We start from the raw sequence: 17,175 nt of genomic DNA, 5'->3' as shown, positions 1-17,175 counted from the left end.
ATATTCCAGTTGCTAAAGTAAACATACACTTTTTAGAGGAGTTATATTTAAAAATAATTAAATCTTGCCATTTAAATAATTATTTATAGTCTTATAAGAGTTGCTTTCCAGATGAAGAAATTGACTGAAGAAAATTTATTCTTAGAAAATAAAAATAAAAAATGTATATAATAATAAAAAATAATAATGTAAATAAAAAAGTTCTAAACCAAGAAGAAAGTAGGTATCCTCATGTTGATTTGTAAGACAAAGAAGAGGGGATAGATATAAGACCACTTATGAGTAAAGCAATATCTGTTTCAAGGCTATTCTTTTTTTAATTTTAAGGCTTTTTTTTTTCAGTACCTGGGATCAAACTCAGGACCTTGTGCTTGTGAGGCAGTCAAGGTGCCACTGAGCTAAATCCCCCACCCAAGGCTATTCTTAAATAACTACCAATTCATTTGCACATTTAGTTCTCTCTCTGTAGTTTTTTTCCTACTGTATTAAGTATGATGTCTATCATTAAGACATAGAAGTATGGAATTGACATTATTGAAGTTCCTTTTTCTATTACTTTTCTAATATACTTAAAATTGTACTAGTGAGTTTTAAAAAATCAATAAAATGTTCTTGGCAATATTCAGTGGCAATTAATGAAAGAGCTCATGTTAACAAACAGTTATTCTGCTTAGAAAAAATAACTACATTTTTAATGTATTCAATTAATTAAAAAAATCATGACTAAAGTATATTTCTTGAAGGATACAATTTAAAATAACTCCCCATTCCTGATAGAGTTGAGAGTAGACTGCAGATACCCATGACTTCACCTGAAGGTAATAATGAATGAAGTTGCCATTTATTATTTTAATATCAGAAGGCCTTTAAATATTCTCACATCTTTATTTGGTGTAGAGGCTTGATTGGTTTATCTTATCTACTACTATATTTTTGTGGCACCAAGAATTAAATTATACTATATTTTACTATACTATATTATATTATACTATACTATACTATACTATATATACTATATTATATTATACTATATTATACTATAATATAGTATAATATAATATATTATACTATATTTTTATGGCACCAAGTATTACTTGATAGAATTGCAAGTGCAGTTGGTCCCTGATACCATGGTTTGAATTATGATTTTTTTTTTTTGCTTAAATTCTTTAAAAAAATTATTTTATTATTTTTTGAGACAGAGTCTTAGTATGTAGTTCTGGTTGTCCTTGAACTCACTATGTAGCTCAGTTTGGCCTTGAACTCACAACTCTCCTGCCTCAGCCTCCTGAGTGCTGGGAATACAGGCATGCATCACCATGCCTGGTTGACTTATGATGTTTTGACTTAATACTTTTCAACCTTAATATGTTGGAAATGTGATAGTGATATGTGTTGTGTAGAAACCCTACTTCAGGTTTTGAATTTTAAACTTTCTGTAGGCTAGCAACATGCGATGTGCAACTCATGATGCTGTGTAGCAGCAGTGAGCTGAACTGTAGGTCCTATTCAGCCAGGAAATCATGAGGGTTAAACAGTATGCTGTGTTGTCAGGATTTTTTGATATTGTGGCTTTTGACTTTACATCCCATCATATCCACAAATGTCCTTTTGTGTGTGTGTATGTGATATTCATCTTTTTATTATAAAATAGTCTTTGTGTTAGATTATCTTGCCCAACTTTGGCTAAACATCTTGCAGGTAAGCTAGGCTGAGATATAATGTGTGGTAGGTTAGGTGTATTAAATATATTTTCAGCTTACAATATTTTTAATTTACAGTGGGCTTTTGGGGCTATAACCCCAAATGTGATGGGGATATAACCCCCATCACAATTCAAGAAACATCTGTAATATAACATGCCAATTCTAATGATATAATTAGCTATCTCAATTGAGTCTGATCCATACTTGTTAATCATTACCTGCTCATAAATGGGCAGAAAAAAGTCTGGCTCTCTATAATTGGTTTTAAGTCTTTTATCCATAGAGTGAAGATAATTATTAAAATTCTTAGATTGATATGTGAAATAACTAATACAAATGAATTACTAAGAAGTTTGCAAATATAGCATAAAAATTCTATACTTGATATTAATAATAATTTTAGACAGACTCACAATTGTAACTTTCTGTGAATATTTCATGGGTTAACTTCTCCTTTACATTAGGATTTGCTCAGATCTTTTCAAAACAGTATCCTGTTCATTGACATCTTTAATTCTATTTGACAGAAATAGTCAAAACCTTTCTTTCAACAGAGTGTTCAGTAACCTTCACCAAATAACCATTAATTAAGCAATTAAAGTAAATTTAAGAAGAAAAGAACTTTGAAAGGAGATTAGAATTAACTCCAAAGATAGTTTAAAAATAGTTTTATAGCTTTTCAGTCATTATTGACCAGCAACTTCCTAGGGGATATTAATGCATTTGATAGTTGCCAAGGAAACCTTAACCTTTCCTAAGAATGTCTGCCCTTCTGCGTTGTACGTGATTGTCAGAATTGCTTCAGCAACTGATTATAACTGAGCCATTTTCAACATCTGTCTTTTTCTTGTCAATTCCTTTTCAAAGTACAAGCTTGAATATTCAAGATATCTTGTACTGAATCTGTATTTATGCTCCTGAGGATTTATCCTCCAAATATGCAAGTTCTTTATAATAATTTTCCCAATTGGTCTTTAATACCGTGAGAGAGAGAAATCAATCCTTATTTAGAGATAAGGAAACTGAGGCACCACAATATGTTGTGTGAGAATGATTCTGGCTTAAAGCTTACTGGCTTCCTTTGTTCTGAACTCAATAACTAAACAAATATCCAGCACTACTTCAAAAGCCTGTGTTTTCATGTATATCAATTAGCCAGGATTATTAGTCTCTGAGTTGTTGGAGAAAGCATCATATAGGGAGTCGAGACCTGATTAGCCAAGCATGTGACCTTGGCCAAGCTAATGGATCTCTTTATTTATAATCTACTATATGGCAATGATACTGTCTAATAGGGTGTTGGAAGAAAAAAATGTAGTGTATTCAGAGCACATGACATAATTAACATGTTATTACTTAAAATCTAGTAACTATTATTATTGCTGAAGGAGTGTATGCCATTTCAATACATATTCTGTTTTCTGAATATTGACTTCAAGGTTATGATATATAGAAATATATTATGGAGTTAGGAGAATAATATATCTAATATAGAAACCATACGAGAAATTTCAAGATATAGGGGCATCATAATACTCTCTGGGCAAGGTGGGAAAGGAACTACTATACACTTATTACAGTGTCAGACACTTTGGTAAATACTTTGCATTCTGTTAATCTGTATACGCATATGTTATATCATTCTGTAAATCCTTACAATTTAGTGATATATGTTGTGTTATTATCTCTACATATTTAACATTTGTAGGCTTTAAAATTAGGATGGAAGAACTGATGGAAACACAATGCTGTTTTTGTGAAAAACTTTCAGGATTAGTTTCTTCTATAATACAGCAAATTAGTGATCTATCTCTGTGCAAATTTTGCTAACCCTTTGCACATGAACTAGTTAATAAAAATGGGAAAACAAAGGTAGAGAGGAGTAATAAAATAAGTAAATCATTGCTTTGTATCTTTGTAAAGAATTAAGATAGATTGAGAGCAACAACATTCTAGATTGACAATAGAGTATTTCTATTTTTGATCTAATATTGTTTAAACAAATATTTAGTTAGTTGTGTGAAAATTCAGGCAAAAGCTAAATATAAGAAAACAAAAACTCCATATTCCAAACATTTGTCCTTAGGTTATCCAGGTCCTTAGATTTTATTTTCTGTTGTTTTTATTGGTATTTAGGCCTACTGTAAAGGATACATTTATAGGTACTCATGTCAATGTAGAGATACAATGAAAATGTGACCTGATGAGAACCAACACAACGAACACTTCTCCAACCTTCTTTCATGCCACGTGTTGCGTAGATTTAGAGGAGGTGTTTTTTCTTCCCAGGATCTGAGGGATCCTAGAAAATATTTTTTACTATGGCAAAATGTGCATAAAATAACAATTTTAACAAGGTTTAAGTATATAATTCTGTAACATTAAGTACTTTGATATTCTTGTGCAATGATCACCATTATCCATCTCCAGAACTTTTTTGTTATTTCAAATGAAACTTTGAACCCATTAAACAATAACTCCTCATGTTTTCTTCCCTTTTGCCATTAGCAAACAGTATTCTTTCTGTTCCTATGGATTTTACTATTCAACATACCTCATACTTCATACAGTACAGTACTGACGTTTTGTATATAGCTTATTTTTTTTGTTTGACAAAATTTATTGGTTATTTTAATAAAGACATTCAATATCACTCATTTCTCTCCTCATCTTGACCTTAGATATTTCATTTGGGTCAAGAAAAGAGTATGTAGGAGAGGAATGCTATTTTAACAAACTGTAAAATGAACAAAAATGAATAGTTTGCCTACATAAAAGTAAAGTTAAAGTTAAATTCATATATCTTGGTATAATTAAATCATGTAAGAACTAATAGTTCTATATACATTTCCATTGTTTTACTTGGGGCTTAGTCTAAACTTTAAAAGAACAACTTATTAGGCATATGCTCAGGTTTCTTCTCTGTAGTTACTATTAAAAAAGATCAGCAAGTAACTATCACCAATAAAATAGTCTGAAGCTGCCTCCAAATATAACATTGTAGGCATTCTGAAGGAAATCACTGTATCATTTTTCTTTTGTCTGACCATGCTTTCAAAGATGTGTTTAATTGTCACTTTAAAAAAGTCCATATACAATACAAAAATACAAAACAAAACACCCTACAGTACACAAATGTAAAAGTATATGTGATGAAAAATTCTATAAAATGTGTTTGAAAATGTATTTTTTTTTTCATTTTCAGTACCTAAAATATGCCCAGGCCACTGGGCAGTATGTATACACTTAAAATAAACCATATAATTGTTCTAATTAGAAATCCTGTAGTGAGTTTGATTTAAATTGGATTTAACAATTTAGTAATGTAAATGTGTAGACAAAGTTATAGAAAATGCATCTTATTGTCTTCCATCTTCTACAATGTTAAATTTTTTTTTTGGTGTTTATACCTTTTAAAAAATAAAAACCAGACAAATACTTAAACAGTATGTACATTTAAATTTTTGGTGGTGGTTTTTATTTTAAAAGAAACAGCTTCCTTATGATTTGCCTCAAGTTCTGGTGGAAATACTTACAAGAATTAGATAAACAAACAAAAACCAAGAGAAGCACATTCAAAATATTGATTTACTTTGGTAGCAAATGTCTATTCTCTGAAGACTAGTGAAGGTAGACAAGACCATTAAAATGAAATGGGCTATTTCAAATATGATACTTCACTTAGAAATTTTTTTTAAAAAATATTTTTAGTAAAAGAGCTAAGCATCTGTATCCACCGATAGCAATGCAATACCTAATAATATGATAACAAAACAAATGCCCATAAGGAAAAAAATCTGTTTTAATTTTGTCTAAATTTACTTTCAGTCAATAGTCCAGCAACATTTTCCTTTCAATGCAGTACTCCACCTTTCTCTATAAGGCTGTTCCTGGGAGCCAGTCAGTTTAGGTAAGGAGGGAGTTAATTTAGGAGTAATTGCTGACAGTTTTAAATAGACAGTTATTTTTTCCTTCCTTCTTAATGTGCTAATAGTTGTGTCTAAAAAAATATGCAATTCTTAAAAAGGTATCAGTTCTGATTTCTTTATTATCTGTAACCTTTGGGAATTAATCACATGAAACTACAAAATTAGCAAGTGTCTTGAAATCTGTATATCAAGCATAAATTACCTCTAATTTCAAACTCTTACTTATTAGTGTACCACTCAATCTTAAAAAAAAAATGAAAAAAAGAAAGCGGCTCCAAATATAGTCTTATACCATTTTTAAAAAGGAAACTGTTCCTTTTAAGTTTACACCCACCCCACATCCCAATTCAAAACACATCATTTAATTGTCTTGTTCATGGACATTTCCAAGATGAGATTTTATATTTCATTCCCATAGCTTCTGGTTATCAGAAAACCCATGCTTTCGTTTATTGAAAGAGTTTGGTCCCGCTGATGTTGATGTATCCCTTCCAATACTCTTCATCCTCATCTTTGCATCTGAAGGCATTTCCTCTGGTTCACTATCTTCATCTTCATTAAAAGCTGCTGCTACTGAAAGGGTTTTTGGAGCAAGAGTTGGAACAGTTTCTTTAGGCTTACTTGATCCAAGTTGGATGGAGATAGCTGATGCTTTCTTTGTTGTCTGACTACCTATGGCAAATCCAAACTTGGAGATCTTTGTAAGCTTTGTTGAGAGATCTGCAGCTTCTTCAGCTGATTGCTTCTCAGCCCTGCGACTGGAACTTTCCCCTCCATTACTCCTGTGGCTCCAGCTCGCTTCGACCTCTCAGGCTTCTCTCTCGTCTTTCTGTCCACCATTTTCCTGGCTGCAGCCTGTATAGCTTATTTCATTACACTTAGCATCATGTTTTCCAGCTTCAACAAGGTGTAGAATATTTTAGAGTTTTTTTCTTTAAAGCTGAATGGTATTCCACTGTATGTATAAAAGGTGGAGTATTCCATATCTGACATATTTGATACTAGACATGTTTCAGATTTTGGATTTTTAAAAAAATTTGAAATATTTGCCTTATGTAATGAGATATCTTAGAAATGAGACCCAAGTATTAGTGTAAAATTTGCTTACGTTTCATATATACTTTATATACATAGCCTGAAGGGATTTTATAGAGTAGAAGAAAAAGCATCAGGAAAAGACTAGCTTAAGGGGTAGCAAAGCTGAAAGAGGAGGCAGAGTTCTGACAGAGAAAATCAGACTGGCCTCTTAACAAAAGAATGGGACTAGCTTTTATGGCACCACTGGAGTGGATTAGGGGTTGGTAACTTTACACTAGGTCATGGGTATGGCATTTTCCCACATACACTGATAACACAGGAGGATACTTGAGCCTTTTAGGGGGCATTCTAGATCTAAACCATAACAATAGCATAATATATTTGATGAGAATGTTAACTGGAAGCTGAGCAAAACAGTTGTCAAGGAATAACAAAATCTAGCTTTGTGAAGCCAACTAGCAAAGATGTCCCTGATGATCCCTATCTTTTTTGTTAGCATGATAATTTTAGTAAGGAGTTCTTTCCTTTAAAACAGCAAGGATGCAAGCTTTTGTCTATCACAGCAAGTTTATACTTATACATGTCCAAGCATTAACACATCTAAGCATAGTTATTCTGTCCGTGGTATCTTAATTTCTAGAGGGATTATCTCATCAACTATACTCAGAGTCTTTTGGGGGCAATAATGTCAAAATAGTGATGCTTTATCTGTATTATAGACTTGTTCTGCCTTCAAATTTTCATCAGTGATGACCTCAGCAAACTCCTCAGTAGATTTCTTTGTTTCTTTATGATCATCAAATGTTTTATCATCACAAATCTTTAAAAATTTGGAGATAGATCATTCTCAAAGGGGAAAAGAATCAAAAGATGGAGGGAGGTGGGAGGGAGGAAATGAATAAAGGATGAAAAAAAAGGAATCAATGTGTTACATGTACCAATTCTACATAAAGAATGTAAACATTATATACTACAAATCTGTACAAAAAAAGAAAATAAAACAAAAGGGATCAAGGAATGGGTAGAGTTGGGGGGGGAGGGAAATGGGGTGAAAAAGGAATTAAGATGTGTTACATCCATGTATCAACTTCCCACAAGGAATGTTAACATGTAATACACACATTTACTAATAAACTAAAAGAATTTAATTCTGTGTCTTTTTAAAAGATTTTAAAAAACAGCTTGTTGAATATTCATGATTCACTTCAATTTTTAGTTCATTCTGGTAGATCTTGGCTTATTTCATCATTAGCATACTATCAAGTGGCATGTGTTCACTGAGATACTGATGGATTTGCTCTTTTGATACATGATACGATCATAAGTTTTAGCTTTATGCAATGGTTTTTGGTTTTCATTAATCTTAGCTCATCATTTTTATGAATAGAACAGTTTATCCTTCTTTATGTCATATACATTGTTGATTCCAACACTGTATACTTCTGAAAGATATCTCACACTAACTCTACTATCCAGTTTCTCCAACAACTTTGCTTTCTGTGCTATAAACATACTTCCATTATGTATACATCTTGGCCATATCTGTGGCATCGGAGGAACATATTCAACTGGCATGTGTCATTTTATTGTTGTCTGTGAATGGGCTTGTTATTGGGTGCATGAAAATAAATGCATCACAGCTAAAGGGGGCTGGGATGATCTTTTTCCTCTTGGAGTTACTGAATTTAATCTGGTGAGGTTGGTTAGACAGTGTCAGGCTGAGCCATAAAATACAGAGTCATTAAAAACATGAAAGTAGGGCTAGGGATTTAGCTCAGTGGTTCTGCTGCCTGCCTCACAGGCAGAAGGACCCAAGTTCAATCCCTGGTACCAAAAAACCAAAACAAAACAAAACAAAAAACACAAAAAAATGAAAGTAGGAAGAAGATTAAGAGAAGGACATGAAGTTGTAAGAAATAAAACAAGATTATGTGGCACAATGTGATCAGATCAAATCAGTATAATTCTGATTTGTGTGTACATGTGTGACAATAGGAATATTTAGCACAAATGGGAACTTCTGTTTTAAACTAATTTTGTGTTGTTGTATTTAATGAATGTTGAAATTGCCCCACAGGGGCAAGATAGTTCACATTATAATGAATTTGAACCTATAATTCTGATTTGATAGACTCTTCTTAAATAAACCTCAGGATGATAATGGCATGAACAAGCCAATGTGGATGTGGCATAAATTGCTTGATTGCCTGTTCTTTAGCTTAATGCTTGACTTCATGAACTAGATGTCCAGCTGTCCCAAAACATAAGAGATCATTTTACGTGGATGAATTGGGCAGAAGTGGGTGGAAGAATTTATTTTCCCCTCTCAACTCTTGAGAATGAAAATGGACAGATTTTCTCCCCTTTTCAGATCCAGTGCTTCAAGTTGAAAAGCAAGAATAAATATGCTCATGAACAAAACCACATATCAAAATCATAGGTTTGTATATATTAGTTTTCTCTCAATCCCCAAAATAAATTTCTATATGAACAGAACAGCATTATGTTCTGATGGTTAAAACACAACTGGCTGTATGAAATAGAAAACATTTTTTTCTAAAATTATTTAAAACTCAAAAGAAGTTACATCTGGGGGATAGGTAGAATGTGCTGGGAAAGAGGAGTAATGCTTTGTAGAATACAAATAACTAGGGTCGGGGATTTAGCTCAGTGGTTTCGCCACCTGCTGCACAAGTGCAAGGACCCCAGTTCAATCCCCAGTACCAAAAAAGAAAAGAAAAGAATACAAATAACTACTTGGAAATTAAAGCTTTTGTATATAGTTGAGAGTCAAACAGAAAACGGAAAGTAGAATTTCAGGCTGTTTAGAAAGCAATAGTGAAGACTACATTACTTGTAAAAACTTGTGGGAAGTGGTCAAAGCTGTACTCACAAAAACTCATAGCAGTTTAATATTTCTTCTTTATTAAGAAAAATTAAAATAAACTAAGCATTCAAGTAATCAGTCAATAAGAAGAGTAAAAAATAATTCTAAAGAAAGTTAAAGGAAAAAATTAGTAAAGGTAGAAGTTGCAACTAAGTGAATTAAAAAGCTGTAGGCCTAAAAAAAGAAATCATTCTTTGAAGAGAGAAATTTCTGACAATTTTAATCAAGAGAAAAAGAGGTAAAATTCAAGTAAGAAATGAGAGTGATAATATATCTGCTGATATTTGAAGAGATTTTAAGTAAACAATAATTTATTATATATGTGAAAATAACTAGAACAAAGAATTTGAAAGTTTCCAACACAATAGAAACATAAATGTTTGAAATGATGGATATGCTAATTCCCTGATTTGATAATCACACATTGTATACATGCATTGAAATATCACTTTGTGCCTCATAAATAAATATTTTTATTATGTCAATTAAAAATAATTTAAAAAATAAAAATAGACAATGCAGTGTGAATTTATTTTGGTAAATATTTGAAAGTATTAGTTAAAACATTTAAAAATGTTGTATAAGGCCAGATTGTGTCATAAATCAAACAGAAAGCCAAGAAACAGAGCTACATAAGGAATTAGAATATAACATATATGATATTTCAAACCTATGTCAAAAGGAAAGAGTAATTAATACATGGTACTGGGACTACTAACTAACTCTAATAAAAATTAAGTCCCTGAATAACATCAACATAAATTCAAGATTAACTGTATAGTAAAATTGAGAAAAAGAATACAAATATGATAGAAGAAGAATATATGAATATTTATATAATCAGATGGTAAAGAAGATCCTTTTCAGCATAATATCAAAGTCAGATACCATGTAGGAAATCATTGGTAAATCAGAGTACAAAACAAATTAAAAATTGCAATCAACAAAATTAAATGCAAGTTACACACTTAGAAACACTTGCAAGCTATATTATGAAGGCTATTGATATTCTTTTTAAGACTATAACTTCAATGTTGGAGAAAAGTTCCAATGATAGCACCTAGAATTTCTGTATTAGTTTTCACCTAGATTCTTTAAATGTCAGTATTTTCTGTATTTATTTCCTTTATTCTCTATCTTCCTCTCTTCTCATTTCCCTCTCTAACCTAGCTGATTTTCTCCCCAGTCCCAGTCTCCCTTTCTCTCTCTCTCCTCCCACAAACATTTTCACCATCGTATTTTTCCTGAACTGTTTTGAGAATGACTTGCAGATGTGATTGCTCCACCTCTCTAAATATTTAGAGCATATTTCCCAAGAACAAGAATTCTCTACATAACTAAAGCACAGTTATCAATATCAATAATTTAACATTGATATAATGTTATTATTTAGTGTACAGATCTTAGTTGGTTTTGGCAATTATCCTAATAAAGTGCTTTGCAGCAAATGAAAATTCAAGATCATCTAATGTGTTCAGTTTAAATATGTTTTTGATCATTTATCTGGAAAATTTCTTGAGCCTGTATTTGTATTTTACAACATTGCCATTTTTAAATCATACAGGCTGGTAATTTTGTATAATTTCCCCTTTTTGGGTGTATTTGAAGTTGCTTGTGATTAGTTTCAGATAAGGCACTTTTGGCAGGAATACTACAGAAGTAATTTTACATTCTTAATGCATCATTTCAAGAGCATATGTGCTATTAATTGGTTCTATTACTGGCAATGTTTACTTGCATCATTTTGATTAAATGGTGTCTTCAAAGATTATTCACTATGAAGTAATTAACAAGTATCATGTGGGGATATACATCGATATTATGTAAATGTCTTGTTTAGAGATAAAAATTTGGAAAGAATTCAATATGGAAGGTTAGTTAAATAAACTGTGGCCTATGCAATGGAATACAATGCAACCATTCTAAATAATACCGTAAGAGAATGGTTAGAATGTAGAAAGATGTTTTCTTATGTAATTTTAAGTGAAAATGAAAGCTGGTTATATGCAGTAGTTATGATGTTGGCCCATGTTTTACACATACATACTCTAAGCCTGGATAGTAGATGCTACTGCATGTTGGTTCCCCAGATAGCACTTGGAAATAGATATGAACTTGAAGGATGTTTATTAAGGAATATTTTCTTTTTCAAAATATTAATATATAGGGCTGGGGATTTAGCTCAGGGGTGCTGCCACCTGCCTTCCAAGTGCAAGGTCCTGAGTTTGATCCCCGGTACAAAAAAAAATTAATATATAATCATGGTACATATTTATGTGGCTCAGCATGATACTTTGATACATGTATTCAAACAAGTCTCAGGTTCAAGAGGGAAAGGAACAAAGTTTGATTGTGCCAACAGAGAAGTTGGGTTGCAGCATCAGCCACAACATACTGTCATCTAACTCCATGATGATGGCCCTTCCTACTCTTCCAGAGTTGAGAGAGAGTAGAGAATGGGAATAAGTGGGAAGGGGAAAAAGACAAGAAGTGAAAAGTTTTTATAACCACATAACAATTAGTCATTGTATGAAGACTGGCCCTGGGAAGGGACTCTGACTTTAGACTAAATGCTTCTCATCGGGGAAGGAAATCCCCAAAGAGTACCAAAGGATGAAAGTTGACAACCTCCACCTTTCCAAAATCTCTGAAGGGAGGATTGGGTGATGTAGTACAGCATGGATGACATGCATCATAATGTTACTGATGTAATTAATAATTATTTCTATTTTTTTTTGGTACTGGGGATTGAACACAGGGCCTTTGCACTATGGTACCCGTGGTCCCTCCCCCAACTTCTTTTAAATTTTGAGACAAGGTTTCACTGTGGTGATGTTGTCCAGTCTAGGCTCCAACTTTTCTTTTTGATTTAATCCAAGGCCTCCTGATTGCAGGCAAGTGCTCTGCCACTGTGCTGCATCCCCAGGCTTTATTTTAATTTTTAGAGACAGAGTCTTGCTAGGTTGCCCGGGATGGCCTTGAACTCAAAATTCTCTTGCCTCGGCCTACCCAGTAGCTGAGATTACAGGTGTGTACCAGTGCACTTGGCTTCTATTTTCTTTTCTTTATTTCTCTTTGCCTATATATTTTATAAATATTTTATAATAAACAGATGTAGTACCTATAATTAACAAATCAAGAAAGGATCCCCCCCAAAATACATAGCTACACTGCTTTCAAAGATAAATACTATAAAGGTCCAAAGCAGTAAAGAAAGTGGGAGGGGGAAGGGGAAAGGAAAGAAGGGAAAAGAAAAATTATGAGAAAAGAAAAAAATGGAAACAAAGTCTATGTAAACAGGGAAAGGTGGAGGGAGTAAAGGGCACACAGGTAATGGGGCAAAAATAAGAACCAAGATATATATGCTCATATTTCTTTAGAAGTAGCATGGCATAATGAGCTATGGTGCTATGTAAAACTACTTACTAATCTGGTCCGTTTCACGGCCTTTAACTTAGGCTTTAATATCTTACTTAATGTCACAGAGATTCAGATTCCTCATTTATAATGGAAGAAGGTTGAACATATGGTAGAGAGGTAAAAGATAGTACTACTAGATGATGCTTATCTTGAAGGAATGTTGTGACTTTGACAAATTAAAGACAATATTGCTAAACAGCCTGTCACATAGCAAGATATCAATAAAGAATAGTCATTATTTGTTTACTTATTTAAATTATAAATTTTGAGATGCCCAGATTTTGCTATTTCTTTAAAAATATTATCTATACATTTGATATCTTCCCAGAAATTCTTTTTCCATTAAAGACTAGAACAACTAAAAATAGAAAATATTTTCAAAGGTGTTCAGTTTTTCAGTCTCTCAGGAACAGAGGCCAGGCATTCTTGAGATATTTGCCTAACCCTTTTTTTTTCAACTAAATGTTCATACATCAAGCAAATGAACTCAGAGGTAGAGTAGCAGTAGATTGTGTTCTGTCACTATAGAATGACTTTCTAGATTTAAAGGTATATAATTTTTCTTGTTTTTGTTCAATACTACACTTGTTTGAAAAATGCCCCTTTAACAGCATGTTTTACGCACTATAGAAAAATCAACTATTTGTTGAAAATTCAAATCTTTATGATTACTAGTTTAAAAATGTGCAAGAATGCACAGTGTGCTAAATTAAAAGAAAATGGTTTGACTCCAGCTTTGGTATGCTGGGCAATATTAATTGCAATTAAAGCTTAACAAATTTCTTTGTGTTTTTTTTGGTCACACATTCCTCGTCACTTTCACTATCTCTGAAACTTCCAACGTACTCTTCATTCCATAAATTATATTTATGTATGCCTAAAATGTACCAATAAATGTTTTGCTATTGAAGATACATTTCTCATGAATATTCCCCCTTTGGTCAGGGTTTGACATCATAGATGATTTTATAGTGAGTGGTAATTTGTTTGTGTAACTTTTATTTAAAGAGTTCAAGTGTGATTTAATAGTAAAAGCCATTGATTTGGAAGTCTCATTCAGCTCTTGTCTCTACACTCTCTGTGATCTTCATGGATAAGATCAGCCTGCTTCATTTAGTCATATGTAAATTATAATGAAAATAATGTCAAAAAATTACATTTTTTCTTTAATGCATTTAATTCTTACTCTAAACCATTGACTAAGCTGATGAAAAGTAAAAATAAAATTTAATATTGTGACTGGAAAAAATAACTTTCAACCTGTTAGATGTCAGACTTACCCAGTCTATTTTCTCACAACATTGAGGAATGAAGTTGTGAACCAAAGGAGGAAGTTAGGAGAGTTTTATTAGAAAAAAGAATAATAACTACTGGATTTCCAGAAAGGATCCTAGTGAGTGGCCACTGAGGTTCTTTCTCAAGTGTAATTTATATAGCAAAATCACCATGTGGTTACAAAGTGGGTCAGACTATAAGCAACCTATAGGATTACAGGTACAGTATAGCTGCTTAGGTAATACTGATCCAATAGGGAAGTGAGACATGTAGCAAAGGTATATAGCAAGCATTATTCATCATTGACTTTTAGCTTATATATAACTTAAAATCATAGAAAGGACAAAGACATTTCTGGAAAGGGATGGGAATAGAGTGTAGCTATTCTGGTCACCCACCTGTGCATTTGATGCCTCTCTAGGCTTATTGGACCAGATGATGCTAATTACAGTCTAATCTCAAGCTGCTGTTTATCTCTAGGGAGGCTTCCAGGGTTGGCTTGTTATATCTCCACCTTTAGGCCTTACTCTCTTCAGATTCAGCTCCAGTCACAACCATGGCTCTTATCTTTTGCACTGATTTTCTTGAAGTCCTGATCCCTCTCTAACTGCCTGTTAATTTCTATATAACTTAGCTGTCTATAATAATATCAGTATCATTTTATTACTCTTTTTTGATACATTCAGCAATGCTTTTTGACCCAAGCTTAGGTTTAATGGTGGGAAAGATTGTTCAGACTTTCAAATCTACTGCTGTATAAAGATAATCTTCTGTTTTTGGGAACTATGCACCTTTTCAAAACTTACATTCAATTTAATCACAGCCATAACTGATTATTTAGAAAGTACAAGGCAATTAATTTAGTCACACAACTGTGTAAATTGTTAAAAAACAAAGTCAAGATCCAGTCTGTGCCAGGCACATCTGTGGGATGCCGGAGAGAGGTCCTGGGTGACAGGGAGCCCCGCCCCATCCAGCCCACTCCCATGGGGGCAATCCACTTAGCCATGTGGGTGGCTGCAGGACACCCACCCCCTCCTCTGGCCTCTTGGCTGTACCACCATCTGGTTCCACACTACCAAGACACAGGGGACACCAGACCACCAGACTACCATACTGGGTAAGTTGGAGGTATCATCACCTCCCATCTGAACCTGAAATATCTTCAGGGGAAGGGCAGCTGGAACCTGCGGTACAACCTTGGAGAGTTCAATCCTGCAGGAGGACAGGGAGCTCAACTTGGAACTTGCAGCCAGAAATCTGCCTGAATCTCATGGGTATGTGACTGACAGGCTGAGACTCATTGACTTATATCTTCACACTGCTGCTCAAATTGTCTATTGTGAAAGCAGAGACATACCCTGGAGGCCCTTCGTTTTCATTTTAATTTTTTATTTCCAAAATTAGTATTATTTGTTTTTTTCCACTCTTATTTTTAATTTTTTCCTACTCTTTGCAAATTTTTGTTTATCTTCTTTTTTTCTTCATTCTTTTCTCTTTCCTTTCTCTCTCTCTCAAACTCGCTCTCTTGCTGTCCCACATTGCTCTTCATCTTCCTTTTTGTTCTTGTTCTGGCCCTAATTCAGATTTCTTCTTTGTTTTTCTTTTATTCTATTGTTCCTTCTCTTGCCTGTGTCCTCTGGCCTCACTGCAAACCTTCCCCTATCCTTCTACCTATCTATCCTTCCCTCCACAACTCCTTCTAACTCTCCATCCCAAAGGGTAAAGTTGCTATATCGAAGAGTTTATTCACTATAAATATATGTTGGATTGGTCCTCAATTTTGATTTAATTCACACAGTTTAAGGTGATAGATTAGTAACTACCACAAATTGTTATTTTCTAAGATGTGCTTGATGCCATGGTGTTGCTTAATGTATCTCTTGGGCTAAGGTGTTGTGATTGATCGAGTCAGTGGCCCTTCCTGGTATAATGAAAATGAGATAGCCTCAGAGTCATTAGAGACTCAAAACTTGAAGACCAGCTATATCTGGAAGACACCTCTGAGAAGTAATCATTCCATAAGGGTTCTAAGTACAAGGAACAAAGATACTTACAATAAGCAATTTTGAAGTATCAACCCAGGAATTAAGCCAAGGAGAGTACCAAAAACGAAAATGAGAAGACATTTAATCAAGGTACAAACTCAGACTTCCACCTCACCAAAGGTAAAATCTCGGGGAGATGAGGTGGAAAAGTCTGCTAATCAACCACCTGGACACCCAAACTGATAGCACAGGAAGTAACAAAACAGATGAATGAGGCTCTAGAAAAATTCAAAGCAGAAATAATCTCCCAGATAACTACAGAGATGGTGAGCAGAGTGAAAGACATGATTAGAGGCTCTAGAACAGAAATAGAAAAAAAAAAATAGATGAGCTCAGAAACATGTTGGCAGCCATGAATGTCCAGCATAAAAAAGAAATGGAATCCATGAAACAGATTCAAACAGATATTCAGGAGATTAAAACCTTCATCAAAAGCATACAGAGCACATTAAGGGAATCTGAAGATAGAATATCAGATATAGAAGACAGGATCATGGTTAAGGACCAAGAAAACAGAGATTTCTTAAAAATAGTAAAGGACCACAAGAAATCAATCCAGCAGCAGCTAGACAATGCAAAGAAGAATAACATAAGACTGATAGTGCACAAAAAAACAAGGGAAAGTACAACTGACATAAGTTGTTCACAGAAGTACTAGTGGAAAACTTCCCAGACAGAGGAAGAGAATTGGATGTACAGATAAGTGAGGCATATAGAACTCCAACTAGCCATGATAAAAAAAAAATCTACACCTAGACATGTAATAGTCCAGATCACAGAAACCCAACAGTAGAAAAAAAATCCTATATGCAGTTGGAGAAAAGAAGCAAATCACCTACAAAGGAAAGCCCATTAGAATCACAGCAAACTTT

At 33.5% G+C, this 17,175-nt stretch overlaps 1 pseudogene; it reads right to left on the bottom strand.

Annotated features, from left to right (window-relative positions):
* Positions 1-5,996: 5,996 nt before the first annotated feature.
* On the bottom strand, positions 5,997-6,475 carry LOC147822511 (PEST proteolytic signal-containing nuclear protein pseudogene; annotated as a pseudogene).
* Between the last annotated feature and the right edge of the window lie 10,700 nt (positions 6,476-17,175).

This window comes from Heterocephalus glaber, unplaced genomic scaffold, assembly GCF_053883595.1.
Source record: "Heterocephalus glaber isolate CG9 unplaced genomic scaffold, H.glaber_assembly_v1.0 deba00001613, whole genome shotgun sequence".
Lineage (NCBI taxonomy): Eukaryota > Metazoa > Chordata > Mammalia > Rodentia > Bathyergidae > Heterocephalus > Heterocephalus glaber.
The sequence above is the reverse complement of the archived record's forward strand: the minus strand, read 5'-3'. Positions and strand labels throughout refer to the sequence as shown.